This window comes from Panthera pardus, unplaced genomic scaffold (genome assembly GCF_024362965.1).
Source record: "Panthera pardus isolate Hobbes unplaced genomic scaffold, ASM2436296v1 HiC_scaffold_4, whole genome shotgun sequence".
NCBI classification, from domain to species: Eukaryota; Metazoa; Chordata; class Mammalia; order Carnivora; family Felidae; genus Panthera; species Panthera pardus.
The window spans coordinates 2,904,098-2,923,610 of NW_026526969.1; the positions used below are offsets into that span (position 1 = coordinate 2,904,098).

Below are 19,513 nucleotides of genomic sequence, written 5' to 3' on the forward strand. Positions count from 1 at the left end.
CAGCCGTGAAGATTCTGAAGGGCCTTTTAATCAGCAGAGAAAGATTAAACTGCATTCAGGAAAATCTGAGTTCAGCATAAATATGCTGAACTCAGCATAATCTGAGTCTTTTAAAATTACATCTCTGCCTCTTCTGTGACTTGTCCCTATCAGACAGTCCGCGTGTCACCCTACCGCCATGGCGGGTCCCTCCACACAGCAGAAAAATCTAGATGCCCAATGCCTTTTCCTCCCCAGGAGGAAGGAGATGTAGGTGTGCTGCGTTTTACTCGTACTAGGATGCGGACAGAAGACGTCAAACCTGTGTCTGCGTGGTTTTGTGCCTGGGCTCCCTGGTGTGCTCGGGGCGGCCCCTCCCCTGGCCTGAAAGGCTGCTCCTGCCTCCCCGCCGGGGGACAGCACATGGCTGAGGTGTGAACACAGAGAGGTCAGAGACATGAGAGTCATCGGTGATTTTCTGACACTCTCACGAAGATGCTAAGCTACTCAGCACCACACGCGGCACCTAGCACTTCCTGGCACTTAATAAAAGGATGCCATTAGGTGGGTCAAATGACCCCCTTTTCTAGATGAGAACACCGAGGCCCAGGTCACACAGCTGGTGGGCTGAGATGTGGCCCCCAGCTGTGCTGCCTGGAATAGAGGGAGAGTGTGGCTGTCGCCTCGTCCCCCGAAGCTGCACCGCTCACCCCTTGCCCCTGCTGTCAGTGCACAGGTACAGTCCTTTCTGGAAGAGGCATTTAACAGAACAGGGGACGTTAATAAACAGACCTGACTTACCACCTGCCGGGGGTGGGGTGGGGTCGGATGGGGTGCACAGAGGACTTCTCGGACTCTACCTTCAAGGCCTCTCTGGCAGCCTGTGTCCCAAAGGCAGGCCGCAGGGAGACACCTCAGGGGGAGCCCGGCTGCAGGGGCCTAAGCAAATCCCACTTCACGCTCCAGGGCCCACCAGCTGCCCCGTGCAGCCAGGTGAAACCAGGTTAAAAATCGACATCCAGGGCAGCTGCGGCTGCAGAGAGAGGTTACCGAGGGGGCAGGAGAGCCTGGGGAAGGGGCGCTGGGAGCCCGGTGGGGCGGGCTGCTCAGCGCGAGGGTCAGGCTGTGTGTTCTGAGCACCTGTGGGCGGAGACACAGGGGTTGTCCGGCCATCACCTCCGGTCACAACTCAGCCCTGCCTGCTGTCCCTGTCCTTCTCACTTCTCTCTGCTTTGCAAATGTGGCTGATGCTGCTATCTCTGAACACTTTACAGTCGGTGGGCATTAATTAATGCTAAACGACAATAGAATTTCTCCCAAATCGCACGGGACACTCACGCTAACATCCAACATGTTCATTTGGATAGATGTTATCGCAGTGAGCACCCAAAGAATTTCCAATGATTTGTCAAGGACGAGAGGGAAACTCTCTTCAACGAAGAGTTCTCTTTAACCAGAATAAGAGTAAAAGCTTTTGGGAATGACTGTTAGTTAAAACAACAATTTGGCCGGGGGCTCTGGGGATGGACTTGGTGGTGGGTGGCCGGGGGCCCTGGAGCTGAAGCACACGAGCCCGTCTGACCGCTGGCTTTCTGTGCCGAGAGGGGAAGGAAACTCACTTTTGGTTACAGCACCGGTGGTGTGCGTGCGTGCAAACACTTGTGTGCGTGTCTCACTCCATCCTCAACACCCTCAGCAACGCTGCGAGGCAGGGGTTAGTACTGCGCCAGCTTTCAATCGAAGGGCTGAAGTTAAGAGGGGATAAGGTGACTGACAAAGCTCACACAGCTAGAAGGTGGTTAAGGTGTCACCCGAACTAGGTTTTCCTGACCCTGAGCTCACGGTGCTTTCTTATAAACTGTGTCTCTGCTACGCATCAGAAGCTTTAGGGGCGCTTCTGGAAATACAGATTCCTGCACTTCACCTGGAGACTTCTCACTTGGAAACTTCCCCACCGGAGTCGCCAGGCTTGCGCCAAGTGTCTCTCTACGCACAGCACCGTGGGTGGCTGTGGGGTGCAGTCAGGTGGGGATCCTCCCTCCACACTCGGCTGCTGAGGAGTCCCACGCTCCTATCTAGACACCTGACCGGGTGTTACGTCCCTCCCTCTGCTCTGCAGGTGGCCGTCTGAGGCTTGCCAGCAATCTCATCAGATGAATGAGCCAGGCCCAGGCACAGCTGCTGTGAGCATCTCCTCTCTCCCTGCTTCAGTCCTTACCATCACCACCTGCCACGACCCAGATCAAGGCCACCAGGGATGGGGTGGCTCCGGCCTAACCACGGGCATGAGTGGAAATAAAGCTGCCAGTTTAGGAGCTTCCCCACCACTCCCTAGAGTTCAGAATATGACAGGACTCTTACTATCGCCCAGGACTCAACCAGTTCTCTCCAGTCACTACTGAAATGAGCCCCGGGGACGTAACGAGAGCAGTCGCAACATCAGCACCGAAGGTGCCTCGCTAGTCAGAAGTCACAAACAAAGGTAAACAAAAGACAACCACAGGGGAGTAGAAAGTGCATGAGAGTCTGTGTGGTGGGGATGGCGGATGGAGGAGGGAGGGACCAGCAAGAGGACAAAGCTCCCAAAAAGCTGGTCTAAGTTGTGAGGCAGTGGGGGGCTCCACTTACAGTAATAACCACCATCTCAGTAGCTCTGATGGACTGCATCTCGTCACCAGGGCCCTGAGAGGTAAGAATTCTTACTGAGATTCTGGAAGGTTCCGTGGTGAGTTAAGTCACATCAGCAGTTGGTTCTGGATTCCAGGCCTTTGGAGTCCAAGACCAAGCCTTAAGCCTACTTTCCTCATCACTGGATCCCAGAGATGGGCTGAGAGTCCGAAAACACTGCCACCTTCACAAAGCAAGAGAGGACACCCATCCAGACATTGCTACAATCTGTCCACATCAGAAGGTCTGGAGACCCACATCCCTTGTGGCAGTCAGTGTTCTTTGTCTCCCCAGAAGCCACTCCCTCCATGTCTTTATTGCTAACAGAACTCTATGATGGCACAATGCCAGATCCCAGGGACAATCATGACTGATCATGGAAATCTAGGCCTTCTTTGCTTTATCATGCACCTAGGGATGGACTTGACCATCTACCTCCTTCTTGTCTGCCTTCTATGTGTTTTGCAAGGACCTTGAATATTACCTTGTAAGGAACAAGGGTCTTTGCTGAGGTCACCCTGCAATTAAAGATCCTGCAATGAAGAGAGTATCTGGGTGGGCTCTAGATGCTATCACAACTATCCTCGCAAGAGAGAGGCAGAGGGAGATCAGAACACATAAAAGGAGAAAGCTATGTGAAGACAGAGGCAGAGTCTAGAGCGATGTGGCCACCAGCAGAGAAATGCCAGCAGCCACGAGAAGCTGGAAGAGGCAAGGAATGGATTGGAGGGAGTTAAGTATGGCCCAGGGCAAATGATGCTGAACTTCCAGCCACCAGAGCCGTGAGAGAATAAATTTCTGTTGTCTTAAAGCTACAGCAGCCACAGGGAAGTAACACAGTGCCCAAGCCACCGTCGGGCATTCTGTCACTGCAGCCGACCACCTCCTGAGTTCTGGGTGTCTGTCATACTCAGAAAATAAAACTTAAATGAGACCAATAGAGGTACCGCTCCATTTCTGACCATAACAGGTATTTCCTAGAAAGTGTGTTTTCTGGGGATCCCCACGAGTGCTGGGAAGTCTCTCCGACACCAGTCTCCCCCACCTTGTTGTTGCCATCTTTAGAGAGCACCCCTACCGTTAAAATCCCCATCCTCGCTCCATGCAGTGAATAGATGCAGTATTCACTGACGGCGGCCACCCCGCCAGGCAGGGTCCTCAGTGCCCTTCCATCTTGAAGCGCCCAGGCCACTCTGCGAACACTTGGTGGGACCCGTGGAAGCCGCACCTCTTTGGTACGTATCGCACGTGGAGCTCTGCCTTAGCAACAGTGTGAACAACATCTTCCGGGGTTGGGAGTTCCAGACAGAGAGCTGGGGATGGGGGTTGGGGGTGGGGAGAGAAGGGCCCAGGAGGTTGGGAAAGGGATTTTTAAAAAATCTCACACCACACAATAGGAGTAAATTCAATAGAAATTAATAGAAAAGCCTCCTCAGAAGGAAAACCAGAGCTTCGGTGGAGAGGGAACTTGGGTGAAATCTACTTAGAGATGATAAAGCACGTCTTTGCTCTTCTGGGTGTCGCCGTTCCTTCAAAGCTTAGTGATTTCCTGCCACTCTCTCTCCACAGGGCCTTCCTGCCCAGATTTCACTGCCCGATGACATGGCCATGACTTCCTTTCTCTCTGATTCTCTTCTACCTCTTCAAGACATATCTATTTTGGGTCCTATTTCCCAAGAAGTCTGCTCCTAGAAAGCTGACTTGGTTGTAGTGGATTAATCAGCTTATGTGTGTTAGGATTTTTTGGGGGGTGGGGGTGAAGGTTAGGAAGCAGGGGTAGGGGACCAGGAGGGGTAACAATGTGGAGGGGACTAAAATCTAAAATTTACTGAGTATTTATTGTGGGTCCTATAATTGTGCTACATGTTCTGTATCCAGATTAAAAAACAAACAAACAAAAAACCCAGCAGCAGCTCAGAAGCATTAGGTAAACTGCCCAAGGTCATGGTCACAGTCACACAACACTATCTGGATACAGATGGAATGTGGTCGCACACTTTACCTTTCTAGCCGTCTCATACCCCAAGCTTAGTGACCTCCTGTGTCTGACATCCACAGGGCACCTTATGACCAAACCCCGTGGAGCTGTGGCTTGGCCTGTCAGACTGCACAGTTCTCGCGCTTTCTACAAGTGGCTAGCTACCGTGAATAGCTCAGCCAGATACAGAATGCCTTGGCCAGGTTAACAGCACATGTCTTACCATTAGGCAAAGACCAGAATATATCTACTGAGACCAAAAACCATCGATGAACACTACAATTAGTGGGTAAAAATATGATGTGAAACATATTTTGTATAGTCTCAAAGTATCTCCGAAGATCCTTATTAATTTGAAAGGGAAAAACCAGTACCTTTTAAGCGTGAAGGCTGGCGATGTCTATCACCTTAACTGAGTGACCCAAGTTGCCATCACCAGCAGGGAGACCTCACATGCCCCTTGACGGGATGCCCTGAGAAGGGTCCACCACTTCTGTGGTCTTCCTGCCAAAACTGTATAACCTCAATCTAACCAAGAGAGAACATGAGACAAACCCAAACTGAAGGATGGACAATCCACAAAACAACCTCCTTGGATTCTGGAATAAAGGACATAACTGGGGAAATGGGTAAAATTTGAATAAGGTCTGTAGGTGTAGCTAACAGTAGAATATGAAGGTTAATTTCCTGGTTTAGATACTTGTAGTATGGCTTTACCAGATGTAACATCAAGGAAAGCTGAGTGACAGGTATATGGGAGCCTCCTGGGCTGTTTTCTGTAAGTCTAAAATTATTTACAAAGAAAAAAAAAAAAGCAACAACAAAAAAACCCCCTGCAAACACCACATGCTTTCTTAAAGGATTACGTTAACGTTGGATTAACGTAGGTGTGGGGCAACTGCTACCTCAGGTGGGCGCCCGGGAGTCTGAGTTCCTGCCAGATAAGCTGTGACCAGCCTGTTTGAAACAGACTTTCCTGGTCTGGAAAGTCAAGGTGGCTCAGTGTGTTAGTGCCCGGAGTCCTGAACTCGGGAGCCCGCCCCCTACTCGGCTCCCCAGGGGACAGCTTCGCCTTTGCAGGGCAACTCTGAGCGCACTTACAGGAGACATCGGGAGAGCAGGTTCCCAGCAGGTCTGGTCTGGGGTCTGGCTGGGCTTTTGGAGGCCGACCATTTCACTTTCAAGGAGAGGAACGAGGAGAAGAATGGGAAATGCAGCTCTCCTCTCTCTGTGCCATCCCCTCTCTGGTTTCTGAGGGAGCTGAATGTGGCGGACACAGTTCTGCTTGTATCCCTCTTCCCTTCCTTACTTTCGAGCCAATGGAAGCAGCCCCCGACCTCACTTCCTGCTCGTAGACCGAACCCGTAAACCCTCCCGAAGCAGATGGCTGCCTGTTCCACCAGCGGCCCTGCTTTGTTCCTCTGTCCTTGTCCGCAGCAAGCAAGGGGGCTGGACCCCTAGTCTCCGAGGGCCCTTCCAGTTATGACAGGCCCCGGCCGGCCGGGCCCTGGGGAGCTGCCCCAGTGGAGACAGCTGTGAACCCCACTGGTGCTGAGGGCTGCTGAATCTTCATGTTCAGGGAAGGTGAATCAGCTCCCTCTCAGCCACAGACCAGCGGCGTGGAAGCTGAGCCCCCTGGGCTGATTCTGCTCTGGTTCCGTTCAAGTGAGCTACGGGTATGGCACTTTAACACGTTTAGATAAAAGGCTACCCAGGCTGCACAACAGTTACGTGGACACCCTTCACGCTACCGAAACGCACACTGGAACGTGCTTAAGGTGGTGCAGTTTGTCACGGGTATTCTGCCGCAACGAAAAATAAAGGAAGTCATTCTGGATGTCATTTTTAAAAAGGCTACGTAAATATCAGGTGCTATGATTAACGTATGGTTATCGTGTCCTTAATGGCTACAATCACCATGTACGTTTATTCCTCCGTTACATGCAGACGAAATCTCCGCGTTCTGCCTGGGCTCCCGCTCACACCCACAGTTCCAAATGTCTCCACTGCTCCGCTGGCCGCTGGCCTCCCAGATGCTGACCTACAGTTCTGAGAGTTCCTGCTCCGTCAGTCTCCTGACTTCCCCCAGTGGAGGGTCCTGTGGGCCCCCGTGACCTTACATTTCCTGTATCCCTTACTCTTGGTGTCCAACTGACGGCAGCACCAATCCCCACCCAGACGTCCTTGAAACCGGTCATCTGTGACTGCTCTCTGAACCCCCACATGCCAGTGGTCACCAAACCACGTTCGTTCCACTTCCAGAAAGGTCCCCAAATCTAAATCCTGCCTTTCTCATTACTTTGGTTGAGATCCCCGTCACCTCCATTTTGTCATCTGGCTGAAGTCTGCCTCCCATCCTTCACACCACCGCCAGAATTCTCTTCTAGAAAGTCACATCTGATGTGTCCTTCATCTACAAGAAGTACTCCGTGGCTCCTGCCTGGATCAAGTCCAAACTCTTAGCTTGCCATCCAGGCTTGTCTCTATGGAGCTATATTATTTAACACCAGCACACATTACAGTCACATCCACACCCCCACCACGAACCTCGTTCTACAGAAACGGAAGCCCTCACGCTCCTCTCCATATGCTGAGCCTTTCACAGCTCCTTGCCTTCTGCAAACAAGATCCCGTTGGCCTGTGATCTTCACCACCCTTGCTCCCTAGCAGTCACCCACATCCACGTGTTTCAGTAAGATCTAACTCCAGCGCCCATCCTCCTAGGCAGCATGGTTCGGTGGTTTGATTCCGACACCATGCCATCCACAGCATGCGCTATGGGAGACCTTATAATTCATCGAGGTACCTTAGCTTTCTTTGCAATTAGATCTTATCTCTCTCAAGAGCTGTTCTATCTTTGTCATCTTTCCATCCCTGGTTCCCAGGATGGTGTTTGCCTCAGCACCCAGTGAGGGGTTAAAGTTTCACCAGGAGGTGAAAGTGGCTACGACTGAGCTTATTAACTTCTAGTCCCTGGAAAACCATCTGAGCAAGGTCACCTGTGATAGTTAGAGAAGTACTGTGTGGGACACGATTCCTTTGGACAAGTAAGGATGACCACGATTCCTTTGGACAAGTAAGTTATATCTGGTTCCCCAGACAAGTGATTTACTAACCCTGATGACTTTGGATCCTCGTGTCTCTCTTCAAGGTGGCTGTCTTATACTTGGGGATTAACTCATCATCCACTATATTAAAAGTATTAATAAATTCTGTGCTATTCTGAATACCTGTACGCATGAACCCTCCCTCACTCTGTGCATTCCTGTGCCTTTCTATAACTTTTAATTGCTTAAGCAAGATAGAACTAATCCGTGAGTGCATTTACGATGATTCTGTGAAAATGTAGGCAACTGTTTTATACAACTGTAACGTGTGTTCGTATCGGAGACCCCGTGACCACTATAAAGTGCTAACCTTTGATGATCGAGGCAGCTGGAACAGCTGGCAAGAAGTGCCTTTGAGCGCCTGACTCACACATGGCAGGAAGGTGAGGTTATGCTTTGTAGACACGTTGTTGTCTGTACAACTCTCACCTTTCCGGGCCCTGTGCCCGCTCCGACACCATACAGGTTACCTCCAGAATAGCACTTTTGGACAACATGGCCCAGTCTTTCCATAGTCCTTTCTGGAGAAGAGGACTTAAAACCTAGCCCAGCCTGAGCAAATCAGAGTCCTTTCATCAGATTTTAACGACTACGGTGGAAAAGTGTTTCTTCCGCTGGCTGAAGCTGAAGGTGTAATGTTCCGGAGGATGGGTCGTGATTTCTACCAATAGGAGAAACCAGGTCTCAGAAACAATCAAAATGAAATAGGCAAAAAGAAGTAGAGACAAGACACGGAGGGCACTGAATTCTCTGGTTTGTGCTCCTAAGTACAGTCTGTATCTCTGCCCTTCTGATGGTTTAGTTATTACAACACTTGAATTCCAAAAGCGTATGTTTCCTTATTTGTTATTTGAATTTAATTTGTTATTGGAAGCAGAAAAAGAACCTTAAAAAGCAAAACAACACTAAACCCCGCTAACATAAATACAGCCAGAGCTGTTAAAACTTAAGAGCTTTAAAATGACCCAAAGGCTTCAAAGGACTCTTGTAGGACTTCTGCTCTAAGTATGTATTTAAGGATGTGGAGATCACGTTTTTTATCTAGCTACAAAAGGTGGACGAATTCCTTTATAACAATGAATAATTGCTCTGTAATTGATTTGTTGGTAAATGCTGAATTTGTTTCCAACGTCTAATCTTAAAGTGGACCTACCTGTGCATCATTCTAAGTTCAGGTTGGGGTGAGACTCGAAGTGTGGCTCTACTTAAATAAATGATCCACACACGTTGCCATGCTGTCTCTGAGGAATACGTTAGTTAAAATTATTGCTGCATTCCAAATAGACCATGTGAGAGGGATAATTACTTTTCAATGCCTGGATCAATATTTTTGTTTTTGTCCTTTACTACTTGAGCGATTGGATCTAAGCCAGAGGAGAAAATCAGGTCAGTCCCCTAGACCTACTGCAATCTCATGGGGAAGATCAATGTGTGTTCTTGGGAGCCCAAGGAGGAGAGTGAGGCCAGGGAGCATAATCCATTGTGTGCTAACTTAATTTCAAATTTCTCAATGAGCAAAGCCATGGCTGTCTAGGGCTCTTCTGATGCAGCATTTACACAGCTGCCCTGAGGACACAGGTAGAACTCATTTTACGTGCGGTGTATCGAAGACGTTCATGGATTTATGACACTGCCACATGCAAAGCCAAAGGGAAGTGCTGTGTGCCCTGTTCATGTAGCATCTAAGCTCGGCGGAGACAGAGACGACGGGGCTACAGAGGTGGAGAGAGGTCCTGTGGCAGAACAAAAGGTAATGTCCTCATTGTAGGCACACGTCATCATTCAAGGGCCTGGCACTCGGGATCCGTGGGTATGGAATTTGCGATGATTTCACTCTGACAGAATAGGCCCTGACCTGTATTATTGGGACGATTTAAATTGTCCCACGAAGGAACATGATTCAACATGTGCTTATTATAGCCTTTCCAATAAGAGTTTAAAAAAAAAAAAAAGGATGCTAAGCAATACGAAATAATGAAGCATTTTGCCAGAGTGCCAACTCACCCTTAACCTAACAAAATCAATGCCTTTCAAGCACCTTAGAAGCACCATTTGCATGCAAGTAGTGAGCTAACTGCAAATGGGACTTCTTACTAATTAAAGCTCATCACAGAGCATCTTTTTTGACCAATATTTTGTTGGATGTTAGAATTACAATTGAAAGTGATAAAATACTCTTTGAACATTTCCTTTTGTTTCTAACATGTTACTATTCTCCATGGCCTTTTCCTACCAGTCCTTAGGCTTGTTGGAACATGGCAGTGAACGAGGGGGGCAGCTTACTGGCTAAGAGTGCTGCCTCAGAAGCCAAGAAAACCTGGGTTTGAAACCGGGCTCTGCCACTAGCCAGTGTGGGGCTCTGGGCATGTGACCTAAGCTCTCTGTGACTCAGCCTCTTCCTCTGTAAACTGGGGATAATATTAGCACCTGCCTGTTAGGGTTACAGTGTGGGTTAAACAAGTCGAAATATGTAAAGAGTAAACAAACACTATTTACATAGTAGTTGTTAGGGGTGCCTGGGTGGCTTAGTCGATTCAGCGTCCGACCCTTGATTTTGGCTCAGGTCATGATCTCACAGCTCGTGGGTTTGAGCCCCAACTGGGATCTGCACTAACAGCATGGAGCCTGCTTGGGGTTCTCTCTCCCTCTCTCTCTCTGCCCCTCCCCACTCACATTCTCGCTCGCTCTCAATAAATAAATAAACACTACAAAAATAGTAGTTGTTGTTATCTCTATGTGGTAGCATGAACACTACAGGATGTGAAGTCAGGGAGAGCTACATAAAAGGTTAGGTAGGAATCCTATCTCTGCCATCATCGGGACGTTAGGTGAGTTACTTAACCTTTTTGAACCTCAGTTTCCTTATAAATAAGAAGGGGGGTAGTCATGCCTATACTTCATTGGGTTATTGTGAATCTCATATGAGATAATTCATGTGCTACCCTGGTAAACATTTCTAAGTGGGTTAATGAGACCAGCAGGCTCAGTCCAGCTGCATGGATGAACACGGATTCTGCCAGACTGAGGACCCACGCTTCCCTCCTTTTGTCTGACCACAGGCAGACAAGAACAACGAAAATCAGCCCAAGGCTTGGCAGGGACTCGGGCTTACCCCGGCTCTCCTTGGAGAAGGAGCTACTGCCCCCATCTACCTCTAAGGGTTAAGCATCAAGGACAGAGAGTACTCTGATATGCACAAGGCAGCCAGTCACCCGCCAGTCTGGGATGTCCAGAGACACACACACCTGCAGGCTGGCTCCCCATAAATTCTTCCCCTGGCTTCTTAGAGCCAGAGGAGAACAGCCCCTGCTTCGGCCACCCCCTGCAGCACCTCTGTGCAGGAAGTCAGGGCCCTCGGGCTCCCCATCAGACGCCTGCCTGAAGCGCACACTGGAGCCGGGGAACTTGCCTGAGAAGCCAGTAAAATTTTAATGCACTCTGTAGTGCGGTCATGTCATACTCGGTTATGGCAAATAATCCCAGATGCCTGCAGAGGTAAAATGGAGCTGTAATGTGCTTGCCTCCTAACCCGAGCTGACAGCAATGATGTACGACTACCATTAGCGGAAAATATCACTTCAACTAACCCATGATCCAGCTCCGCTCAGGGTCACATTATCCATGAGGAACAAATTACACTCCCAAAGTAAATACAAATTTTCTACACGAAATGGGTACAAAAAAAGGGAAGGGGCGATCCGTTCCCTTCACCGGCACACTGCTGAGTGACACAGATGATAAAGGACAGGACAAATCATTGGCTGACAGAGTGCTGTGCCGTGATCAGCTCAGCCAGCACACACTCCAGCCGATAAACACTATATTCTCCCCTTAGTGGCAAATACATAATCTTTAACACGGACATGGCTGCTTCAGATACTTACTACCATTCGGGCTGCAGGAACACCCCATGCAGCACTTGCTGCTAGAAAAGGAGACACCCCGTGGCCTTGTCGGACCCCGAGATCCTCTGCGAAGGTGAGAGTCAGCGTCTGGGGATGGACAAGGGGTGCTTGAGGTGGCAGACGACAGCACAGAGTGGAACAGCTTTGTGGGGTGCAGCTCAGGAGCCGTGTTGATATCACGGTCCTCTCTACTATGTGCCGGTCACAGGAAGAAAAGTCTGGAGGGACCACATGAGATGTGGGAGACTCTGGACCAAAAGCTCAGAAACGAGCCTCTGTTCCCCGCCCAGCGCTTTCCCCTGCTGCCCGGGGAACCGTGACCAGCCTCTTTCCCTTTCTGGCACTTCAAGAATCAACAGAGCAACTTCAGGTAGAACACTAATATTTACAGGGCACCTACTAAGTACCAAGCATATGCTGGGTGTGGGTTGCCTGCCGGGAGCCTATGGTTTAATAAGATATTAAAGGTTTACACACAGATATGCACTAAAAGGAGTCTGAGTTCCTTGAGCAAATATAGTTTGGGCTTAGTCTGCTCATTGGTAAAGCCTGCATCCCTGATTACTCACGGTGGCCCCTACGCTGATTTTGCCACTCACATGTAAGAGTCAAGACACACAACTTGTAGATTTCCCTTCTCACCTGGGACAACTGCTTCCTGGGTGAAACTTAAAAACTCACATTTCAGATCTTGTACATCTGACTTGTCATTGAACCCAAACTGTATTTATTTAATATTTATTGAGCAACTGGCAGGTTTGGATTTTTAGAAGTTAGTGGGGTTTGGAGGTGAACAGACAAGAGATGGTCCAGGTCTCTTGTAGCATAAGAAAGGTGGCGAGGGTTCTCAGGTGGGGCTTGTGGGCATATCCCAACTCCCCCTGAGTCACAGGGAAGCAGCATGTTATGGGAAAAAGAGCCCAGACCCTGGAATCTTAAGACATGGTTCATAGGTCATGTCTGATCGCTTGCTCTTCAGTTTCATCTTTGTTATTTGTAAAATGATGACGTGACACCTACTGGAGAAGATACAGCCCTTGAAAAGACCCGTCACCAAGTTCAGCACGTTGCAGATGATCAATAGTGTTGCGTATGAAGATGCACACAGATCCCCACAATGAATCTTTCAACAGGTCATATAAAATGGCATTTGTAAAAGTGTTTTGAATAATACAATGTTCTCTCCATTGAAGTGGCCTTTCTTCTTTTTCTTTAGTTATTATTAACCCAAATCTCATTGGTTTACAGCCCCCAAGAAATGAAGACCATCTACTCCTCTAGTCCAAGAAATAAGGAAAAGCTCTATGACATCTATACAAGGGGAGAAGGGGGTGGGGGAGGGGGGGGGACTTGACCTTCCCAGCTATAGCTTTGATTTAAAAAAAAAGAAAGAAAGAAAGAAGAAAAATGATATACATTATTCCACTGAATTTGGGGACTTTTAAAAGTATAAAGTTTGCCTAATTACAAATACAGCCTAATACAGAGATTTTATTATCTTTATTACACCTAGAATGACAAAATTATAGGGAGCAGTTATCTGTAACTATACTACCAACCAGAAATTACCAAGGGGGCATTAACTAAGGCAACCACAAACAACACACAAAGACACATGTGCATGACTACAAAGAAGTCCATACATCTTTACGGGGGACAGAACACTCTCCAACTGGAATACAGAATAAGACAGACTCTTCTGACAACCAAAGAGCGACCCAGGTTACACTCTATGAAAAGCCACGCGCATAAAACACGCTGTGAAAGGCATCACTAGTACAAATGTCTCTGCTTATGACCTTCCCACTATTCAGGTGGCTCAGGGTTCATGGTCAATTTCGTGAGGATGAAAGCCATCACTTCCACCTACCTCTTCCTTGGCATTGTAACCTTCCCTGCAGGTAAGCTGTAAAATCAAAGCCAGTGCTTCATTCTAAGAGATAGCAGCTGACTTTTTCTCTGGGGTTGTAGAAGCATGAACTCAACCCCAGGTGTCTTCCAGAATCCCAGAAAGAATTCCTTTCACAGGCCAAATAATACTCATTACCAATCAAGTGAGTTCTTAAAACACATCGTGCAAGCTAGCTCTTCACTAGTTCCCGTGCTCTCCTAAATAGTTAGGGTAACTGAGAAACAGAGATTAAACTAATTGTGCTGCTGCCTACCCACAGGTGCACGGTGACATACCTAATTGAGCCAAGCAGCTACAACGCCCAATTCAGTTCCCTGGTACGTACTGGAAAAAAATAAATGGTGGCTATGAATGACTGAATGAACCAACAAAGAGATAATGACCTGGTTCAGACATGAGGCCCACACGTTAAGTTTCCTTCAGTTACTTGAAAGAGTCAATGCAGATGTGCCCCGACCTACCCACCATGTTTATGCCCTCTTAGGAATTAGAGAGAGATGAATGAATGGAGACAATCCTTATACGATCTTCCTTCGACACTGGCCGAGAGAAAATACAATCACATATTAATTTCCCTCTGGGTCTGCCATGCTGTTGGGGCCTAGGTAAATAGCTACATAGGAAATCAGGATATTCAGTGTTAGATCATTGAATCCAGCTTCACATCTGGCAAAACCAAGGCTCAGCAGTGTTGGGTAACTTGCCCAGGGCCCCACCGCTGGCTAGTGAGAAATAAGAAAGTAGGTCTTCTGAGTATCCTTCTCCAATACCCACCCACAGTGATCAACAGGACATCTAGAACCTGTTCTTTCTCCTCACTATTCATTCTAAGAAATAAGCATTTAGCTAAAGATGTCCGACACATTTCCAATAACTCCTGGGTATTCATTTTATTGATTTATAATTAATTAAAAAATCCATATATGTACAAATTCTTTTTCCAGTGTATGGCATAGTGGTAGTGGACAGATATGCTACATACACTTGATCTTAGCCAAAAGGCCGAGAAGCGATTGCTACATACACATTCAATCCAGGGAAGCAGTTTTTGGATTGGCATGGAAACTCTAGGATATGAAAACGAGAAGAACCTAATGAGAGTCAGGATTTAAAATAATTTGCGGTAGAAATTTAATCCAAGGATGGAAGGAAGAGGAATGCTGGATGGCTACAATGGAATTAAACCAGTTGGAAATGGGATGAGGTTAGAAGAACAATAAAATGTCATTTTGACCTGGACCTCATCTCGGAGGGGCAAGAAGAGGTTGAGCAGATGGGCATTATGGAAATTGGGCATCCAAAACGGAAAGCTCTTGAAACTTGCCCCCAAATTACACAAGTTGCTCAAATAAGCTAGGAAATTTAGAAAAGGCTCAGGAGTATCTTATGGGAAAACAAACTTGTACAGGGAATCCAGAAAGCTGAAGAAGAGAGCACCTATTTGCTGCAGTCCAGAAAATAAACACTGGGACTGATACAGAGCACACTCACGTTCAACATCAGTTTTCTGAACCCGTTTCACTTGTCCCCTCCATCTGGAGATGAAGATCCAGGAAAAGCAAATGCCCATTTAGCAAAGCAACAAACATTACTGAGCACCTAATTTGTGCCAGGCACTATGCCAAGTGCCAAGGACACAAGAACACGGCTCCCCGCTCTTGTCCTGGACCGGGGTCACTTGCTTCGCTGCTAGAAAATTGGAAGGGGGGGTGGGGGAGAAAAATTCCTTTTTTTTCCAAAATAGGACAGGGTCTCTCATTGTCTCCTGATCAGAACAGGTCCTATTTTAAAACCAAGGACTGAGGTTCTACAAGCAACAGTGAGCTTCTGGAATGTTGCTGAGGGTGCACAATCTTTACCAAGTGTGCATTGTGGCCAATCAAGGCATGGGCCCCTTCCACTATAAGCACAAGCCACATGCCCAGTCTTCAGTTTGCCATCTCAGCGGTTTCTGAGTCCTTCAGAAGCCAAGTTAGGCGTGTGGTTTGTGTGGAGTTAGGAACATAAGCCTCCGCTGCTCTTCTCAGAAGCTGCCCCCTTCCCACACAAGTGAACACAAAATGATCAAACACAACACATTTTAGCACACATCAAAACATTAGAACGCACCAGGAAGTGTGTTCATGTGGGGGGGAGAGGGAGCTGGTGTGGGAAATCAGTAGCACTGCATGTGCACCTGGCAGCGTCCCGGCAGGATGTCCCGGGTACTGGTGAGCAAGTCACAGGAACCAGGCGACCTTCTCCAGGTGTTCAAAGCCCAGAGAGAGGAAACCGCCATCATGCTCACGGGTACGTTAGGAAAAGGAGGATGGCTCCTATCTGCGAAGAGACCGCATACGTGTGTATTGCGTGTGTGTGTACTCCGTGTTAGCTCTACACAAGCACGTGGGTGCACGTTACCCCCACGACACCTCTACAGCTTTCCAGTCTTTCTTCCGGGCTATCAAGCTGTTAAGAGCCCTAAACAAGGGGAAAGTAAACGTTTCTCTCCGACATTTGCATAAGGCCGTGGTTCTCAAGACAAATCGCGTATCGAGGTTACTTAGGAAACTTTTCAAAAAATACAGTTGCTACGGCCCCACCCCAGATGTCCCGCACGGGCCCCTCTCCCCCGTGACGGGTGTCCGGAGCTGACAGTATTTGGCATGTGGGCCACGGGCTGTACAAGCCACGTAGCTGCCATCAGATTCCTGCAGGATGGCACGCTTGCGCTTGGCTCCGGGTTGTGCCCAGGGGAAAGCCTGCAATTTGGGATAAGGAGTTTAAAAGCCATTGTGGGGGGAGACCTTCCACATTTCGCACCACTTCCATTCAGCTTGTAACAGGAAGAAGTGCCCTAGGGGACGAAGGCCTCACGTCCTCAGGCAGGTTTTCCGGCAGATCCGGAGCCTTCTGAAGAAGAGGGTGGCCTTCCTCCTTTCCCGAGTGAGTCTCTCACTTCCCTCCAAGTAAAACTCAAGAAAGCCAACGTTTATGGGCACTTACTGGTCCATAGACCAGGAGCTGAGTCAAGCGTCTTCTTTAATTGTTACAAAAGTTTAGGTGGAGCTGTTGTTAATCCCATTGGGCGGATGAGAGCACGGAGGCTTGTCCGCCGCTCCAAAGTAGGAAAGGACAGTCACACACCAGCCTAAGCCACCGGACTCGGAGGCCCAAGTGCCTGACCACCGGGCATTACGCCTTCCAACCAATGTTGCCCTGTGGCCCACACAATAAACAGGAACTACTTTTAATCTCTACATTAATTTCATAACCAAATAGGGAATGTTTCTTAGTATAATGGGCTGTTGCCAGCGGTAGAGGAAGAGAGGCAACAAGAGAAAATACAGGCCAAATACGTGGAAATATGCACGTTGCCTCTTTGTTCTCATGATAGCAATTCATTTCGAATGGGAGCCTGGGATAATTGCTTCATTTGGGTGATTAAGGTGCAAAGCGCTTCCTCCTTGCTTTACACTAACTACAACACAGAAAAATCCCACATCTAGGATGTGGACCGTCCATAGCCTTCTCTCACTCCCGCCCAACGCCGACCCTGGCCAAGTCCTCCAGGTTCTCTGGCACTAGTGCGAAACGTACCCCGCGCGGCTGGGAGGGGGCGTTGAGAGGTGCTTTTTTGCTCAGCGTCTCATCAGAGCCTTTTCCGTGCACAAGTGCGTCTCCTGCACGCGTGGGGAGCTCTGCTTTTTTCGCTCCTTTCCCAGTCACTTCCACATTAATTAGTAAGGGTATCATTTTATAAATTACAGCTTCGTATCAGAGGAAAGCAGAGTTTATCTTAATTCAGTCAGCTGTGTGAAATACAGTACCCTAATTTTAGACCGCCGGTTCTGCAGATCCCCGTGGAGTAAGAGAATGACAGGTCTTCCGGAGAGAAATCCCAGTGGGTCCCTACAAGTCTCACTTTTGCCTCCAACAGCATCCCTGGTGAGGCCGCTGAAGGGATCCCAGGACACTGAGTGGCATCTTTCCCCCCATTAGCAATTCAGATTTGAATGCGAATCCTCCCAGCAGCACATGAAAGCAGCCTCGGTTAGCTCTGGGGCTCCGAGGGGGGCCCAGCCAAGAGGCTCAGGCACAGAGGAGGCTGCCAGGGGCCGGGGCTTCGGCGCGCAGCACAAGTCTGGGAGGATGGTGCTGAAGTCGGTGATAAACACCAGACAATCTCAGTCCAAAAGGGGAAGCCTGACAGTCTGAACTGTAACAGAGCCAAGCAGGCACGGCTGCGATTACAGTCTTGATTGCTCCTGCCGGGAGCCCTCTGGAGGAACGCAGGGTGGCGCGTGGCGGGGGAGGGACAGATGATGGGAGTGAGGGCGGGGAGCAGCTCCCTGCCAGGAGGAGGGCCTGCAGGGCCACCGCAGGCCACAGGCAGAGCCCCCGGGGGCGGCGGGTCCGAGGAACACTCCTAACGGCTCTCCCCACGCCGGTCGTCACCCCTCTCGTGTACCTGCTATAAACATCTCCTTATTCTCCTTCGTTGCCCTGGAGTCGTCCCTGACTCTGAGCGGTGGGCCCTGCTCCCTTCCCGCCGCCACTGCTCCGCTCAGATGCTTCGCTGCCTCCCGCGCTCAGAGCTGGGAACCGGGGCGGCAAGGACACGGGGATTCGGGTCCTGGGGAAGGACTCGTTGGGATGCGGTCAGTGTGCAGGAAACACCGTGGCCCCCAGGACACTCTGAAAACCACAGACAGCTCTACCAGAGCTAGGTGATCATCTGGACAAGTACGGCTAGGCACCTCCAGAGATTCTGAGGTAAGTGGCCTGGGATGAGGCCCAGGCATCAGGATTTTTACAGCCTCCCCCCACCCCCGGATGATTCGGATGTGCATTCAAGGTTGAGACCGCTGACCCAGACACCTGCATGCGATGCAACACCGGACAAACCTTATCACCTTCTCCCACTGCTGGGGACCAGTGACACTTTGGGATGCCACACTGCCTTTTAAAGAAAGAATGTCCCCTTGGATGTGAAATCCAAAACAAGGCTCATCCTCTTGGAGTAGTGCCACCGGCTTGAAAAGAGAGATCCCTCTCTTTTCACCTGTAAAAGATCCCCTGGAATGGCCAGAAAGCACCAATCCCTCTCTAGTGCCTGTGACGCCCGACAGAACGACGTGACGACTGCCAGGTGGGAATGTGGCCGGGATGGCTCCAGGACCAGCGGACGCGCCTCGGACACTGAGCCTCTACTGCTGCCCACGCGCCTCTGGCACCCACTGCACGCCGGTTGCCTGAGACACCAGGGGCCCGGCTTGCAAGGAGCTGAGACTCCCAGGGGCTGGAGGAAGGAAGCTCCTACTTGTCAGTTAAACAAAAGAATAATCCACAGCCCCCTTTGCAGTGTGTACTTTCACTGTCATCCAACAGCCCATTACCATGTCACAGCACAGCGCACCCTTCCATAGGTCACTTTGTTTAAAATGACATGGATAATGCACATGTCAGCAAGCTGACAGTCCTGGCCGTCCTTCAGAGATAAAAACCTCAAGGCGAGAGCCTGTTCTTATCTAGGGGACATGCATTGGTCTATCATCCAAGTCAGGCAGAACATGATTTCTCCAGAGAGCACTTTTTTCATTTCCTGATTTTAAGGAAATCAAATAAGCACCATTTGTCTTCATCTGAATATGCTTGACCTGCTCAAATGATGATGTCTCGCATTTTATAACAGGCTACATATGCTGAATTCAAATTAACGACAGTACAGAACCAGAGCCTTTAGATCTCTCTTGGAGGCTGGCAGCAGAGAAGGAGGGAAAATTCTGGGCCTGTTGGGAAGATCCCGCCAAACACGAACTGCGGGATTATGAGTGAAATCCACAGGCACATAGGAGGTGAAAGGCACAGAATGTGGCTCAAGAACGCCAGCTCCACAGGACAGACCCGGAAACCGGGGAGGTCCCTTCCCTGAGGCCGAGCAATATAGAAACCGTGACGTTCGGGTAACTCTTGATGAGGTTCA

General features: G+C 49.2%; 1 protein-coding gene across 6 annotated transcripts in view; it reads right to left on the reverse strand.

Moving 5' to 3' along the window:
* AUTS2 (activator of transcription and developmental regulator AUTS2) overlaps nucleotides 1-19,513 on the reverse strand; it is a 1,113,825-nt gene that overhangs the window by 303,033 nt on the left and 791,279 nt on the right. The window lies entirely within an intron of this gene.